This window comes from Cyprinus carpio, chromosome A9, assembly GCF_018340385.1.
Source record: "Cyprinus carpio isolate SPL01 chromosome A9, ASM1834038v1, whole genome shotgun sequence".
NCBI lineage: Eukaryota > Metazoa > Chordata > Actinopteri > Cypriniformes > Cyprinidae > Cyprinus > Cyprinus carpio.
Genome location: NC_056580.1, coordinates 7,168,325 through 7,187,224, shown reverse-complemented (window position 1 = coordinate 7,187,224; position 18,900 = coordinate 7,168,325). Strand labels below are relative to the sequence as shown.

Genomic DNA, 18,900 nt, shown 5'->3' with positions numbered 1-18,900 from the left:
CTTTTTAGTTTCTAATGAATAACTCCAAAATTATTAAGAATTCACTTGTGCTCTTTTTTGGCAGTTGAAAGAGCTTTCATTTGATATATATATATATATATAAATCCATTTCACCCAAAATTTCATAAGCCCTCTTTCTCACCTCGATATGCAGTTTAGGGAATGCTTTTATTTCAATCAAATCCATTAACCATTATATTATTATTTTTTATTTTTTATTGTTTTTAATGTCAGGCTCTGTATTCATTTTATCTATATTAATTGTTTAAATAATTTTATTTTATTTTTTTTTTTCTTTGTCTATATGTTGTGTTATATTTTTTTTTTATATTAATTGTTTAAATAATAGTTATAAGTCTTCTGACACAATCATTATGTATGAAAACAGGTTTTATTTATTTTATGCTTCTATTTAGTCTCAAATCATTGATTAATGTCAAATATTTTTGAGGCTGGAGTTTTAGGGTGCAAATGTAATTGATAATAAAAGAATCAAGAGAGTTGAGGATGGGAAATTATGACTCTCTTTCAGAAATACAAAATGTCCCATTTGTGGTTAATGTTGTTAACTGAAATGGCTGCTCACGCAATGCTCTTGTATTTCCAGTAATGTAAGATTGCATGGTCTCTGTAAATGATCACGTTTAACATTTCAGTTTTTTGGGATTCAAGTGGCAGAGTTTCATGTATTTTGTAAATGTGCTTCATGTGCTTTATATGTTTGACTGTAGCATGATGAATAGGGTGAATTATGCTGTTTCTTTGTTATTAGCTCTCTGTGGCAACTTGCTTCCTGCTTGTCTTTTCCTGTTACTTACTATATAGTCTCAGCCTCACACGTCACACCCACAGACTGTTGGCTGAATGTCTGATGCATATGGGTCACAAAAGTGGAAACACTTCAGGAGTGTCAAAGTCGTCACCGGATTGGTTCTACAGGATTTCAGCAAGACGTGTGTGTTGTGTTTTTTAACGTTTCGCCTGGAAACAAATATACCGTGGCACCAAACCCCCTCAAGTGTTTACAACTGTGACGACAAGCGCTTATAAGAATCAACTAAACAATTTTCAAAAGTATGTGAAATATTTAAAGTTCACGGCATAGAATCTTTAAAATATGTCAGCGAGTTTTACATACCGGTCGGATTGTGGCAACATTTCCACGCCTCGAAACGTGACACTGAGCGAAATGAACTGTGATTGGTTGTTTGACATGTCAGTCAAACAGCCTCATGGCTGGGCCTTGGCCAATGAAAGCTTCCATGAATTCCACGCGAGACTACTCACTATACATGTGTTTAGCATCATGAGTACTTGTTATAGTACTTTGATCTTCTGCTTATCACATTAATACACTCCAAAAGTCATGGCAAATTATTTTTTAAATTGAAATCAGATTTGTTTAAATATGCTAAACTTTGGATAAAATTAGCTCAATGAATGAAAACACAAATAATGTTGCGTTGCCATTTACCAAACTACTGTTAATAAAGTTTTGAGTTCTGTTTTCTAAGTTATAAAATGTCATACTTTTGAATATTTTATTCAAATACTTTATTCTGAGTGTATGTGTTTTATGTACATCACTGAATTGTTGCTAACTCTGATATTCCTGTTATAGTATGTCAAGCACATGGATGATGGTGTGAAGTTATACAAGTTATTAGTGGTGCTTGCCGAAGGCAAAGCAACACTATTACTATCTCACATACTTATTATTATTATTATTATTCTTAATTTTTCTATTATTATTGCGTAGCTTCGTCCCTTTGGGTTGTCTGAACCAGCGAAACGAAGCGATCGTCGATGCGGCCTATTGAGGGGAGAGGTGTGCTGGCTTTATAAGCGATGATGCGTGTTATGATAAACCCAAAAAAACACCCATAGACTTTGCATTGCGGCCAACTTTGACGGATCAAAAAAAACAATCATACTGAACTGGTCGCAAGTGAACTATTGTGCGAATCACCAGCATTTTGCCAGAGGCTCTATCAGGCCTGTGGGCGAGAGAACATACCCCGGGTCCATGGGGTCTAAGTTGTACCCATGAAGTCGCAAGAGCCCCCCAAACATTCGCCCCATAGACATACTTATGGTGAGGATCAGCCACATGAAACAGCGTGTTTTTCCTACTATGGGGGAATTACATCGGATTTTGTAATAACAAATTAACTCTCGCAGCACAGTGTCCATAGAGAACCGGGGGGTGGGTTTCATTTTTACCTCACGCTCAACCAATCAGACTCTCGGAAAATTGTCCTGAACTCTCTATCAGGCCATGAACGCCCTAGCCACCCCCTTTAGGCTCCCCCCCCTTAGTACACAAGCTCCATAGTACTTTCCAGTCTACAAAAGATCAAATTAATATCTTTGGATAGAAGTGTCATAGAAGCTTATGAGGGTGGTGTTTGACTTCGGTTGCAGCAAGCGACCAATCACAAAATCACCTTCAAGACTTCATATGCGCCCCTAGCAACCATTTGAGCACTAACAACCCAAAACATATAGGGATATCTTCAAATACGAATATAATAAAGCCATGGGGGGTTGGTTTATATCATTCATACTGGCAAGCAGCCTTTGGAGTATCATCATTGGGAGCTGCCAAGCCACTCCCTAGCAACCAAACAGACTACCCTAGCAACCATTTTTCAAGACCTATATCTCTGCATCAGACCATTGTAAAGGCATGGGGGTTGGCTTATATTGTCAAGCAGCTCTTGGAGTATCATCATTGGCAGCTACCAGGCCACTCCCTAGCAACCAAACAGAGTACCCTAGCAACCGTTTTTCAAGACCCATATCTCTGCATCAGACCATCGTAGAGGCATGGGGGTTGGTTTATACTGTCAAGCAGCCTTTGGAGTATCATCATTGGCAGCTACCAGGCCACTTCCTAGTAACCAAACAGAGTACCCTAGCAACCGTTTTGCAAGACATTTATCTCAGCATCAGAATATCATAGAGACAAGGGGGTTGGCTTTTTTGACTTATGCTAACAAATAAATATCACCCCATAAACTATATAGCCACACCATAGCAACCATTTAGAGCACCCTAGCAACCATATAGCAATATAAAGTACTTATATCTATGCTCCACAACATCACACAGACATCATGGGTGGCTACAGGGCCGAGTTTTGCCACTGCAAGCACCACTCACATTTTCTTCAGGAAATGTACATTCTAGTTAGATATATTAGACCCTGCCTTAATGTCTGAGTTCCATGCTGCCCATCCCGATCTTCCGGCACCTCGGGGCAGAGGTAGACCACTATGACGTCGAGGTATTCGGCCCTCAGGAGTGGGTCGTGGAGGAGGGGGTACTGTAACAGATCGACCAGGCTCCACCACCACCCAATCACAGCGATCCCTATCACCTGAGTACTGAGCACTTGCACCTGTCACCCACCAGCACCTCGTCAACTGGCCTGTATATAAGCACACACCTCAGACACCCTCATTGTCTAATCTCGTACACACGTAAAGGGCTCTCTGACTTTGCGATCAACAAAACAGTGTTTGTGGGGGAAACGTTTACACTTCACTGCAACAAAACTGTGGGAGATCAAACTATCACATTGAGATTGAACAACACCATTATTTTAGTCATGATTCCTACAGTAACAGAACACTGAGAAACTTCTGCTCCAACGGGATTCACATCGACTCGGCAGCTCCAAGAGAATTAACAATACATCAAATACAAGCATCTGATGCAGGAAACTACAGCTGTTACCCAGCAGCAATAAGATGGACATTAACAGTAACAGGTTATTCCATGAATTTATTTATTGACTATATTCTTTGTAAAAGAGTTCAGTTTAATATTGTGTATTGAAGATATATTAAAAGATAGCAATGAAATTAGTCCTAATGTGATGGAAAAGTGATGAGGACGTATTATCTTGACAGAAGTTTCCGTGTGTGTTGCATCCGTGTGTTAATCATTGTGGGTGGATAAGTCAGAGTGTGAAAAGAGTGTTTTAAGAGGTGGTTAAGTGTGGTTTTGCTGTTGTTGATTAGATGTACATTCATATTATCATAATGAACTGAGCTGCATTCTGTGTTCAAAATCTTCCTCACTTCACAGGAAACTAAAGCAGATAAAGATTAACTCTGATCTCTGTGAAAGAGACCAGGAGTGTGTAAGTATATTTACTACACAACATGTTGTTATTCAGCACATATGACAACTATTCTTAAATTCTGTGAGTGAGAAGTTCAAATCTTGCAGTGTATTTTCACCAGTTTTCTTTGTCTTACTACTTGTGCGTGATCTTTACACATGAGGATGATCTTACAATGACAGCCTGTGAAAGTCAGTTGCTCAAGTTGGCACCCACACACCTCCACACCTCCATCATGTTTACCACATAATGACTGTTCACTAGCCTCCAACAGCAGCTGTCACTGCAAAACAACAGATATCTTTTTTTTTTATCAATTATATGATCACTTATGCACTGCACAGCACAGCAGATATTTGTACGGAGTTGAAATCCCTTTTGTTAGTGTTTCACTGTTTTATCTTTGTTTTCATCAGGTCTACAGCCTTCACACAGTTTCATGAACATGATCTTTCCTTTTCAAGACAGCAGTGTGTCTGACATTCATCAGAAGAGCATCTCAATACAGAAAGATGTTGTAACTTTGTAATGAATACAGTCTCAGAGGATCTGTTTGTACTGTGTTTGTACATGTGTATTTGTCCCTGAAAATTTTATTTAATGGTCTGATTTTTTTTTTTTTTATGTTAAACAAATAAATGGGCCAGGTACACTGTACTGCTGTCATTTTCAGACTTTAAACTTTAAACTTTAATATGCCTAATATCAACAATACAGAAAAGATCTGACAGGGTAAAGAGTGTCTGCAAGGTGATTTATTGCAAAGAACTAATTACCAAATGTGAATGTGCGGAAATAATTTCAGACTATTATATTTGACATATTGCTGTTGTGACTATAGTCAGAACAGACTTCACAAGCTCTTGAGTTCTTACTGTCGGAAAACACAGGGTGGCGCCATAACAAACACTGAGCTGAAGTAATGCAGCATTACAGGAGAGTCCTACTGAAAATTGTGTTGTCACAAAACAGAAAGGAAGCAAGAAGCATTCAACATATTTCACCTTCCTCATGAACACACACCTTTGTTTGGATCTGCTTGTCTTGGATTAACAGTTAATATAATAATACAGACATTGCAAATTAAAATTAATTCTTGCACCTTCCGCAACAGATTGCTGCCCTAAAAACGGACAGTACATGGTTGTGACAGACTTCCCTTATCACCTCTGCTTATAATCCCAGAGCTTTTCTAATTAATCACGTATTGCAGGACAGACAGGATCCATTACCTACTTTTTGAGAGATATATATAATATATATTCTTGTGAGGGTGTCATTTACATCATTCATTTGTTGGAAGCACATATTACATTTTTGACTCATCAGAGTTGGGCTTTAACTGCAGCACAAACTGTGTGCATTGGTCTGAGATTCTTTGCGAGTGGCACTTTTTTTTTAAACTATTGGAGATGAGGAGAACTTGGTGAAAAGTGCAGCCTGTCGTGCCATTCGCAAAAGTTTCCTGGCACTCAGCCACTTAAGACCTCAGGTTGTAAAGCAGAATTTTTTCACCATTGTAGATACATTACGATTGTTAATTAAGATCACGCAATCATGACCATGTCAACAAATATGACTTGTGTGTCCTCAAGGCTTCCCTAATGTGATTGGTGCCACAGACTGCACACACATTCCCATCAAGACCCCACCAGGCCCCAATGAAGGGGATTTTGTGAACCGAAAGGGGGTTCACAGTGTAAATGTGCAGGTAAGTTACTATTAGGATTCTTAATATTCCAGGTTAGTAATATCAAATTTAAAAAAAAAAGTGTGATTCTACAAAAATGGGGAAGCAAAATTGCCAGGACCTGTGCATGACTCTCAGAATTATCTGAGAGTCACGTTTATGCAAATTATTTGAATGTGGTAAGGGAAATGTAAATGTCAAACTCACTGTAATACATACACTTATGCTGGGCAGAATGGACTTAATTTGTACTAATATTAGGACATCATAAACTGATAAATAAACTGTTCAACCACCGATCAAGTCTGGCAGTCTATTGCTAAGCTGCGTATTTTGAGTCATGAAACATTATTACATGAATCACCTGAAGAACAGTCATGGCAAGGTAAAAGTCACCCTTTAGTTTTCAAAAATAATTATTAACATACATGGTTACTGACATATATGATAGTTCAGTAGTATTATAACACTGTGAGTGTTTGTGAGCATGTTGTTTGCTTTTGGCATCTGACAGAGTGTGATGTGTGATGTGATGATGATATCTGTGGAATTATCTGTGGTCTAATCTACCATAGGTAGATGCCTCATTTGACAGCTCCAAGCAGATATACAATCTTGCAACGGTCAACTTGATACCATGATGCTACAATCCGGCCCAGCTGATGGTTGTAAAAAGCACACACAAAATGCATGAAGCGGAAGGGACTGACCTTTACAGAATACAGAAGTTTGTTGTGCATAACATCTTTTGAAACCTGTTTCTAGCTCAGAATGAAAATGAGCTAGTTGTGAGATATGAAGTAAGATTTGTGAGACAGTCAGAACTGAAAATCATTATTAAGAGGAATAGTAGCAACTGTGAGAAATAAAATGTCATGTCACAGTTATGAAGTACCACAATTACCTTTTTTTTTTACTCTGGGATGGAAACTCGCTTCTTTCACAGGCTGCAGTTTTGTCTCTACAAATAGCATAGCTATTTAAACATCTCGATGTGTTCATATTGCTATTCTTGAGGAAAAAAAAAAGAAGTAATTTCAGTTTCAAAGCTATTTTATTGCAAAAGGGTGACAGCATGTGAGAGCGTCTCTACAGGTTTTGCTATTGTGAGTGCCAAATGTCTAATATAATGATAACAAAATGCAATGACATAAACACATTGATGACCAACTTGTGATGACATTTTGTGTGTCCTCACTAGTCAGAAATGCTCATAAAGTGTCAATTTTCGGTTTGTTACTGTAAATTATACAATGACTTTTTCTTTTTCACTTCCAAAAAATGTTTTTAACATTATTTTACTGTAAAATTACATTAAATGTAATTACATTTGTTCACCGAATGTAGAATGGAAACTTTTTTTTTTTCTGTTATTAGTTTTTTAGTGTTTATTTAAATTTCTCACCGTACTGAGAAAGACAGTTTACTGTTAACCAATTAACTGTTTTTTACTGTAGGAGCCATGGTGGAAGAAGGGCTGATAACTCCAGGGGGGCGACTGACATCGGCGGAGCAGGTGGGAGAGGAGCCCGGGGCGGTGACTGAGAGCCATAGAGCCAGGGTGACAGGGAGGATCCAGAGGGCCAAGGTGGAGCAGATGGCTCAGGTAACCAAGACATTGGTGGGGATCCGGAAGGCCTCGGTAGAGCTGGAGTGACAGCCGGAGGGCCAAGGCAGAGCAGATGGCTCAGGTGACCAAGGCATAGGCGAGGATCCAGACAAGGCGCAGCTGGAGGAGTGGAGTCCTGAGGCGATGGTGGGTCGACGACTGACCAAGGCAGAGCCGGAGGGTCGAGGTAGCCCAGCGGAGCTGGTGGACTGATGGGCCATGGTGGAGAGGAGGGAGCTAGGAGCCATGGTGGAGCCGCTGGGTGGAATGGTGGAGGGGGGGTATGTGGGTCGGAGGCTGAAGGCTGAGACAAGGGATCCTCCAGCCATGACACTGGTGGAAACTGGCAGACCCACTGCGAACCCACATCACTGATATTGGACTGAGGTTGAGCAGAGGGGCTGACAGGAGACAGCGGTGAAGAGGTGGAGTCGAAGGGAAGGTGGGAGGGAATTTTTAGCAGTCCGAGGGTTCAAGAATGATGTGTGTGGGCAGCCATGGCGACACTCATGACAGGGAGTGTCACAGAAAGGGGAACGACCTCCATGGTCATCACAGGACAGGCAGATAGTTCCAGGCAGACAAACAGTCCAGAACAGACCTCCATGGTTGTTTCAGGATATATAGGAAGTTCTCCATGGTTGTTTCAGGATATACAGGAAGTTCATAAACAGCCTCATTGGCCATAACAGGACAGGCAGATATTTCAGAAGATGGAAGACCGGGGATGACTGAGTCCTGCCTCAGCTCACCCTCAGCTGTGGAACAGTGGGAGAGGCTTTCTTCCACGCCCTCGCTCTCCACCGTTTGATCCACCGTTGCGTGCGTTGCTGCCAGATCTTGCACCTGGTCAGACAATCGGTGAGGCTCTGGGGCGATCCTCAGCCCTGCTGCCCTTTCTTGCGATGGCTCTTTGGTCATGGCTGTGGTGATGGTTGGCTGGGTTCTGGGTCTGGAGTGGGACCAGCGAGACCGATGGTGAATGGCAAGTCATTGCTCACCAGCACCCACTCCATGAAGTCGGCGAAATCCCCTTGAGGACCATCTCAGGACAACTGCAATCTGCACACATTTGGGAGAGTAATCATAGTAACTAATACCAAATGAACTGTGTGAAATTGTATTTGCCCTGTAGTTACTAATTCCCACTATCCCACTAGGCATAGTGTGTTACTGGATCACTAAGGTGAACAAAATTCTAGAAATAATAAGAATGATGATGAGGAGGAGGAGGTGGAGGAGGAGGAGGTTGATTGAAATCCATCAGTCTGGGAAGATTTACAAAGCTATTTCAAAGGCTCTGAAAAGAATCACAGTAAGAGACATTATGTCTAAATGGAGGAAACTTGGAACAGTATCAAACCTTCCCAGAAGAGAACAACCTTACAAAATTATTTTAAAAGAGCACAGTGACGACTCATCCAAAATGTCACAAAAGACCCATGGACAACATGCAGGAACTGCAGTCCTCTCTTGCATCAATTAAGTCACTGTCCAAAAGACACTGGCCAAAAATGGCATCCAAGGCGGAAAAAAACAACAACAAAAAAAGACACTAACCCAGAAAAATATTAAAGATCATCTGTGTAGCTGGATGCATTTAAGATGTCGGATCATGTCTCAAGCATTGTAAATTTGCCCTCTTCCCTTTTACAATGGAATTACATGCGTGATGCTGGCATGTCTAATTTTCTCAAACATCTTTATCAAAGATCATTCTCACCTCTGCTATCTTTATCGATGCTAACCAGGACAGATTTCGCCTTAACAAATAATAATGTTTTAATAAAAACTTGTACTTGTGTCTTTGTAATGTGTAAATAGCACTTTATAAAAGCAAAAGGCAGTGCTATATTATGACTATAGTCCCTCCATTGTGTGTCAGAAACCTGGGTTATTTGTAATCACATTTCACACTGCTCATACAGTGCCTGACTGGGGGAAGTCATGGCCTAATGGTTAGAGAGTCGGACTTGCAATCCAAGGGTTGTGAGTTCGAGTCTCGGGCCGGCAGGAATTGTAGGTGGGGGGAGTGAATGTACAGCGCTCCCTCCACCCTCAATACCACGACTGAGGTGCCCTTGAGCAAGGCACCGAACCCCCAACTGCTCCCCGGGCGCTTCAGCATAAATGGCTGCCCACTGCTCCGGGTGTGTGTTCACAGTGTGTGTGTGTTCACTGCTGTGTGTGTGCACTTTGGATGGGTTAAATGCAGAGCACGAATTCCGAGTATGGTACCATACTTGGCTGTATGTCACTTCACTTCACTTCATACTCTACCTGGGGTTAACTGTTAATCATGGGTATTCATTAACAGACGTTTCACACACTGTACATTCCTAAACCCCAGGTTAACATTCTTATTTGCATATTTGCAGTGTCACTGTCACTGATTGGGCAAACAGCAGGCGGCTTTTCCCGCATCTTGCTAGTTATTAAAAAAAATGTCACCGCGTAGGTTTTCCAAGTTGTCTTAAATAGACTTTTCTGACCATAACTGTAAGAATAATACCATCTCCTCATCACTCCAGTTCACATGTTTTCAGACTTTTGACATTTATTACTCTCCTCTCAACAGCTGCTGTTTGCACATCATGCGTTTCCTGTTACTGATGGGACATGAGCCTCGATGCTCAATTTCTTATTGGCTGTCTGTTGCCAAACGTCCAGCAACAACAAGCAAACACTGCTCCGTTTCACACTGAACAAACTTAGCACCGCAATGCGTGGATAACACCACATATGTGGTTCTAACCCTGCTCCAGAGCAGGGTTTCATAACCCCCTGGTAAAAAGCGGTGCTAACACCACTTTCAAATTACGTGTGTGAAATGTTTCCTTAGCCTGGGTTAAATGCGGTGTTTGGAATGACAATAACCCGGGGTTAAGTGCAGTGTGAAAGCCAATTTTAAAAAAGCTCACTTTTCTTAGTGAGTACAAACCTACATGACACTTTATTTCTAGATTCTGTATATGTGTAATTGTTATAGTATGCTTAATACTTATCCATATTATTATTTTTATGTTATATACTATTAATATTATATTATGTAAACTGTAATGGTGTTCCTTTTGTAAGTCTTTTAACCTCATAGGGTACTAAACTCTGCACTGCAGAGGCACGTGACACTTCTGCTCTGTGGTTGAGGTGTAAAATAGTTTCAAGTTAACCTCTTATACTATAATAAAAAAACTAGGCCACTGCTGTTGTGCTTTTGTTCCATACAATTATTTGAATTTTTGTTGTTCACAAGCATTATATGATGTTATATTTTATCAACTTGCAATCACATAAATATAAAAAAAACTAGTAGTTTAGCACCAAATCTGCACCTGCCCAATATTCAGAGTTAGAACAACAGTAAGCATAAACAAAATCTACTTTCATCTTTTCATTTTCAGGTACATTGTTGTTGTTTCCAGGAATTGTCAAAAATAATCAGATGTTAATGTGGCTGTGTGAATGTGTACACTATTAAAGAGACTCAAACACTGCCAAGCTTCTAAACTAGGGGTTCTTTATTTTCGACCGCGTATGCAGAAGACGCAGCATTAATACTCAAGGTTTCCAGTTGTGGGGAGTTGTGCAGATGAAATTTATAGATTTTAAATTTATTAGATCCAGAATGTACATAACTAGTGTTTTTTTTGTTTTATTGTTTGTTTGTTTATTAGATTGTTATATTTATATTTGTCTTTGGATTATGTACTGTATTACATGTGATAGTCAGCATTCATTTGAAGTTTATCATGAAAAAATGTTACATAAAGTGCATAATATAAAATAGGCCTACAAGAAAACATTTTTATCCATCCTACAGTCTTGCAAGTCCATTAACTGCTCGACATGCCAATAAAGGTTTGATTATGCTGACTGGAATTTTTGCTGGAATGCAGTTTAAATTTAACATATATTTCATTTTATTTTGGTTGATTAATAGACCGTAATTATAAATACTATAGTGTTTCGTTTTCGTATTTTATCAAAAATATAACAAATGTTACAAATGTGTTCCAAAGATGAAGGTCTTACGGGGTTGGAACGATATTAGGGGCTTCGTTCATCTTCGGAACACAATTTAAGATATTTTGGATGAAAACCGAGAGGCTTGTGACTGTCCCATAGACTGCCAAGTAAATAACAGTGTCAAGGTCCATAAAAGGTATGAAAGTTGTTGTCAGAATACTCCATTTGCCATCAGACATGCAATCTGGGTTATATGAAGTGATGGGAACACTTTTTGTTTTATTCAACAATTCATTTGTCAACAGTCTCCTCTGTGTCTCTCCATATCACCGTATGCTGCGTATGCTCTTCTGTGTCATCCGCGCCAGAAATAAAGTTGTGTTCACAAGGTACTAAGTTGATGTACTGGATTTGCTAAGGTTTGCCAGGTTAGTGACATCAGCTTCTTTAAATACATTCACAGTTTTGCTGTGAATGCTATAGCACTTGCTATAGCATAAATTTTGTGTTTTGTTTGAGGTTTTTGGAGTACATTCAGAGTTTTGTTAGAGGCACTTAGCTAAAGTTTGTCAGTCAAAATTTCTCTTAATTTCTTTTCTGTTTTCTGTGCAACAAATTGTGAAAAACACTGCTGTGCAATTGTTGGTACATGGCATTCTTTTATTGTGACATTAAATATTTGTGATAAACCCACCCCTAAACTGTCTTTAAAAAACATAACAAACTGTGATAGGTCGCTTTATATATTTATCAGACACTTCCTGTGTAGGTGGGTGGATCTTCACCAGAAAAAGCTGCAAAATCATCTGCTGATCATCACAGACTGTGGAAACTTAACACTGGACTTCAAGCAACTTGGGCTATGAGCTTCTCCACCCTTCCTCCAGACTCTAGGGCCTTGGTTTCCAAATGAAATACAAAACTTGCTCTCATCTGAAAAGAGGACTTTGGACCACTGGGCAACAGTCCAGTTCTTCTTCTCCTTAGCCCAGATAAGACACCTCAGCAGTGGCTTAACAAGAGGAATACGACAACTGTAGCCCAATACCTTGACACGTCTGTGTGTGGTGGCTCTTGATGCCTTGACCCCAGCCTCAGTCCATTCCTTGTGAAGTTCACTCAAATTCTTGAATCAATTTTGCTTGACAATCCTCATAAGGCTGCGGTTCTCTCGGTTGGTTGTGCATCTTTTTCTTCCACACTTTTTCCTTTCATTCAACTTTCTGTTAACTTGCTTGGATACAGCACTCTGTGAACAGCCAGCTTCTTTGGCAATGAATGTTTGTGGCTTACCCTCCTTGTGAAGGGTGTCAATGTTGTCTTCTGGACAACTGTCAGATCAGCAGTCTTCCCCATGATTGTGTAGCCTAGTGAACTAAACTGGAAACCTTTGCAGATGTTTTGAGTTGATTAGCTGATTGGCATGTCACCATATTCTAATTTGTTGAGATTAGATTATAATTTGTTGTGAATTGGTGGGTTTTTGTTAAATGTGAGACAAAATCATCACAATTAAAAGAACCAAAGACTTAAACTACTTCAGTCTATGTGCAGTGAATTTATTTAATACACGAGTTTCACAATTTGAGTTGAATTAGTGAAACAAATGAACTTTTCCACGATATTCTAACTTATTGAGAAGCACCTGTATCTTTGGGTTTGAGACTTTAGTCTTTGAAACTTTACAGATCTTCTTCATGCACCAAGAGCTTGTAATGGTGGAGGGAGAAGAGAGTTTAGAGATCTTCTTCATGCACCAAGAGCTTGTAACACTCCAAAGAGAAAATTAAATGCTTCGAAGTCAGGTGAAAAAATAGCAAGATGTCTATTGTGTTTAATAGCTCATGAATTGAAACAACAACCTTTCAGTTACAAGCCCAGATCTACACCTCACGTTGTAGTGGTTTTTGTTCTATTTGCTTCACGTCTGCTTCTTCTATGAAGCTAAGCCAGGCGGAAAACCATACAACGCTCTTTGCACGTTTTTTTTTTTTTTTTTTTTTTTTTTTTGATTGTTCTACAGATCTTTCCATTTATACACACAAAAATTCTCTTGTAAAAAAGTGCTATCACGAGTGCTATATCCTCAGTATGCCAGTGCAACAAAAGAAGTGTTATGTTATGTGCTTTACTGCACTCCCCCGCTCCCCACCCTTTTTCATTTAAATGTTATATTCCTATGCAAATTCAAATGACTCCCTTCCACTGGACAACATAGCCTATGACACAATGTTGCCACACAGGAAACATAACTACATGGGAGCTGCACAGTAATATGGGATAGAGGTGTTTCACATCAGAGCATCGACATCCAGAACTGGAACCATCCATTTTATAATTAGTTTTAAAATACAATGATCTTTGCATTCTTACATCCCTTTTTCATTTTCACCCACACTGAAGAAGTCCAGTCAAAATGCTGAACATGGTCCTCATTATAAGTGTTTCAAAATTACTTTAATAGTTTAAAATAAGAATTAAGTGGTTTTGTGAAAGAAGCATAAAAAAGACAGCTGCTTGTGCATTGGTCCACAAATGTTTTCTATGGTACGGAGGTCCTAGAATACAGGAAGTGTGTGGGTTATGAGGCTTGTCTCGCAACTCATCAAAGAAGCTGTTTTAATGTGCACTACTAAGTTTGACGGTTGAATTTAAAGAAAATAATAGTATTGACATGAAATAAATATAATTCATTATATGCACATGAATGTATGGTCGATTTACTCAAGGCATTGCATATATTTGTTCTGTGCTACGTTGTGCCATAATTCATGCAAGACCTCAAACACAAAAACCATTTTTACAGCATTGAGACTTAAAAAAAAATTATAGCAATGAAAAATTATAAAAATAGTTTATGTAAAGTTGACATTATGTGCAAACGCCATCTAAAAAAAATTCAAACTGCATTTTGGTAAAAATTTATTTATTTATTTATTGATGCAACTTTCATGATCTCATATAAAAAACTACATGGAATATATATAATGTAAAATATTAATAATAATAATTATTTGCCTTGTTATTGACTATTTAAAAATGAACTAATGAAGGCTTAAAACATAGTGGGAAACTGATTGTCAGTCAAGTAGAACCTAAAACATACTCTTACATTTTGTATACTTTTATTTAAATGGTGAAACAGCTATAAGGGGCCTATCATATTCTTAAAAAAATAACTATATTTTGTATATTTCAATAATATAAACAATATAACTAAACAAAATGCTGCTAAAACTACTGTAGATATTCCTTACATGTGTCCTGTTCAAAGAGCAGCTGTAATAATCAGTATCATAAGCTGTTTCACACTCTGATCATCACGTTGTTCTCTTGAGCTCAGTGGTTCTCAGTTGTGTCCCACTCTCATGTAACCACTTCCTCTTGTTCCTGTCTGCAGACTCTGTCATTTTGATCAGAAGTGCTTGAAATGTTGAAGGGAGAGTGAGAAGTTAATTTCTACCTGCTGCTGTCATGAAGGTTTTTCAAACCAGGATCCTGCATCTGAATTTGAGTGTCATCCTTACTTTACTGACAAATGCAGGTATGTTGTAAATTTTTTTTTTTTTTTTCATTGTTTGGTTTTGTGTTATGTAATGTTCTTGTGACAGTTAACAGTGACTAAGGACATGAGCAGCAGTTGTGTCTCATCTGCTTTTGCATGTGTGTTTTCACATGTGTGTCTTTGTGATTGTGATTTTTTTTATTTATTTTTTCATCAGATTATTCCAAATCCAACCAAGAGCAAAGGATTAGGCAGCACATCAACAAAACAGTGTTTGTGGGGGAAACAGTTAAATTAACGAATTTGATGATGATTTCACATGGAAAATGAACAACTTCGTTATTTTTAGGCAGGTCTCTGAAAGAAACAGAACAATGACAAACTTCAGCTCAAACAGGATTCACATCGACCCCGCAGCTCCAAGAGAATTAACAATACATCAAATACAAGCATCTGATGCAGGAAACTACAGCTGCTACCCAGCCGCAATAAGATGGACATTAACAGTAACAGGTTATTACGTGATTTTACCTATGGATTCTTTAATATAAAACTAGTTCAGTGAAGCAACTGCAAGTGTGGATTTAACTAGTGACTAGTAACTATAAGAGTCCTGGTTGGTATCATGAATGTTTGACTCTTTTGTATCTGTCAGAAATCCAGATCAGACCAGAATCACTCAAACAAATGTCACTGAACATCATCATCATCATCATTTCATGTTCTGGAGTCATTATGATCTGTCTAATTATCACAATCAGCATCTGCATTCACAGGTAAGAGACATTAACCCATGATGAAGTAATGAGATTGTTTATTTATTGCAGGTTTCATTAATTATTCATATGTGCTATTAAACACTTTTTTTTTCACTAGTATGGATATATTTCATTCTCCAGTTTTATTGGGTCATCTCTGCTAGTTTAAAACACATCAAAGATGAAAGTGATGAGTAGAGAGATAGAAAGCTGAGAACATCTAATTAATATTTGTTTTCTTTTAAATTTGTGTAATTAATTATATTTATATTTGTTTAATTAATATTTGTGTAATTAAACATGGAAATGTGAGAACAACAAGCTATTTTCAAATACAGTAAAAAAAAAAATAATTATAACGTGATATGCTGTGTTTAAAGGAAATGTAAAAAAAGCATACAGAGTCGCAGAGAAATGGGACAGGACTTTGTAAGTTTTTCCCTTTGTGTGAATAGTTTACATAGTTATTCATTATTTTAATTCAAACAATATTTTCTTAGATCAATAAGTAATTGAGTTTTATTTCTCTTTTTCACTTTAATCACAGGCACCGGTGAGAGGAAGGATACAGACTCAAAACAGTCAGTACTTTGAAAGATATAACTCGGTGTATGGACAATTATGAAATTCTTCTTTTTTTTTTTTTTTCGCAGAAAATGTTTATTAACAATTGTATGCGATTAATATAAAAAAGTGAATGACAAAGCTCTATAATGTACTCATTTGTATTTTATGTTTATGCATGTGTACATTCTAAAGGCATAGTTCATGCAAAAATGAAAATTCTGTCATCATTTATTCACCCTCATGTCGTTCAAAACCTGTATTTTCTTTCCAATGCATAACATAAAAGAAAAACATCATCAGTGTTTTTTATTATTATTTTTGTCCAGTCAATGGTCACCAATAAATTTCTGGTTACCAACATTTAGCACCATATCGGTAGCACTTTAGTATAGGGACCAATTCTTACTATTAACTAGCTGCTTATTAGCATGTATATTACTACCATATTGGCTGTTTATAGTACTTACATATTAATGTCTTAGTCCTGATCAGACAGAAAGTGTTTTTTGCAGTGGGAGTGAGATTTTTAAAAAGGTTTTCTATTGGCAGTGAGCTTTTTGCATGCTGTTTATACACCCAGTAGCCTCGTGGTTTTCTTACTTCTGCTGTGCCTTGCATATTTGTAGGAGGTGCTTTGAGGCATACTGAAGTTGAAAAAAACTCTGAGTGGAAAAGGAAACACGCCAATGTCATTTTGGGTTTTCCATTGTCCAATCTAATGAATGGAGAGGCGGGCCTTCCATTGTGGTGACGGAAGTCCATTGTTGCTTGGAACATCTGGAGACTGCAGTGATGGAGAAACTTGTGGTGGCTGTCGCGGGTTCTGTCTGATCAGGGCCTTATTCTGTATGACAATATTTTCAATCCCTTAACCCTATCCCATACCTAAACTTAACAACTGCCTTACTACCTAAGCAAATTAGGATTTTATGAGTTAATAGTTAATAGACCAAATAATTGATCCCCAAACTAAAGTGTGACCACAATATTCTTTTTTGTATTCTGAAGAAGAAATAAAGTCATGTACAGGATGACAGAATTTAAATTTTTGGATGACCTATATCATTTACACAAATATTCAACGCCTTCAAACATTAGATATAACACTATAATGTATGTAGGAATGCAGGGGGTTTGTGAACTGATAAAATAGTTCTGCTGTATAAGATAACTGTCAACTGCGTTGTTAATGAATGTTCTACTGAAATGGATTTTTAAAAATAATGGGATCAGGAGTGGCCATTTTTGGTCACACTTTAGTTTGGGGACCAGTTCTCACTATTAACTGTTAACTACAATCTTAAATACGGTCATGCAGAATAAGGCATTAATATGTGCCTTATAATTACTAATAAACAGCCGATGTGTTAGTAACATACATGATCCCTGGACTGTGAATACACAGGCAGTGGTTAGAGTCTTGAGTGGTTGGTTAAAATGCGCAGCGTTTTTAAAATGGGTTTTTGAGTTTTTAAATTATATTTTGGATTTTAAAGCCTTTTGCAAAAATCAAAAGTAATTTGTATTTAAATACATTTAAGATGAGTATTTTTGTATTTTCAAAATATATAAAATACTTTGTGCCAGTCAGCCTCTTTATCAGGGTGCTGATTTAGCTGACCACACACCCAACCCCATAATTATTCATCACATGAGCTGCAGCTGTACAGCTCCATTCAGCAATGGGTGAGGGACTTTCCTAGAATAAGATAAAGTGAGAATGTCATGGTCAATTGTACATGTTGATTAAAGTTAAAATAGTGCATTATTCAGATTTGCCTTAATTGGTTGTTGGTTTTATCAACTAGCTTGTCAAATGTGTTTAAAGCATTACTGCATGCTAGGGCTGGGTGAGATGACAATACATATCATGGTGATGATATAAAATGTGAATTGACTGAACTTTTTCTAAATCGTTTACACAGATAGGCCTGTCGGGGTAAGCAAATACATATCCGTGCAGCTTTTAGTGGGCAGGAATTATTGGAATGTTGGAGTGGAAAAGGAATGATGGATGAATGAGTAATAGAATGTGATGTGCTTGGTGCAGTTGCACTTATTATAAGTGTGTATGTGTATGTGTCCTCTATACTTATATGGCTCTCAATAGATTCAGTGGCTGGAGTTGGGTTAATGCTCCTTGACAAGTTCTGTTGTTACTTTCTGATTACGTTTCTGACTACATTTTAAAATAAAAACATACATTTAATGATTGTTGTAATGCTAAAATGTTTGTTTTCAACTTCCAATCAGGTGTCCAGTGACTGATAAATAAACATTTGATTGCTGAATATTGTACCCTAATTGACGTAGCTGCTTAGTAGGGTTTTGCATACCATTGCATGAATGACTGCCTGACACATAATACAAACCCGATTCCAAAAAAGTTGGGACACTGTACAAATTGTGAATAAAAACAGAATGCAATGATGTGGAAGATTCACATTTCAATATTTTATTCAGAATACAACATAGATGACATATCAAACGTTTAAACTGAAAAAATGTATCATTTTAAGGGAAAAATAAGTTGATTTTAAATTTCATGGCAACAATACATCTCAAAAAAGTTGGGACAAGGCCATATTTACCACTGTGTGGCATCCCCTGTTCTTTTTATAACAGTCTGCAAACATCTGGGGACTGAGGAGACAAGTTGCTTAAGTTTAGGAA

The 18,900-nt window shown here is 37.9% G+C and overlaps 1 long non-coding RNA gene across 1 annotated transcript; it reads left to right on the top strand.

Moving 5' to 3' along the window:
* Positions 1-3,141: 3,141 nt before the first annotated feature.
* LOC122146086 lies at positions 3,142-5,147 on the top strand. Its single transcript, XR_006160772.1, has 3 exons — positions 3,142-3,775; positions 4,096-4,150; positions 4,549-5,147. It is a non-coding gene; the product is annotated as an uncharacterized LOC122146086 (long non-coding RNA).
* The last annotated feature ends 13,753 nt before the right edge of the window (positions 5,148-18,900 follow it).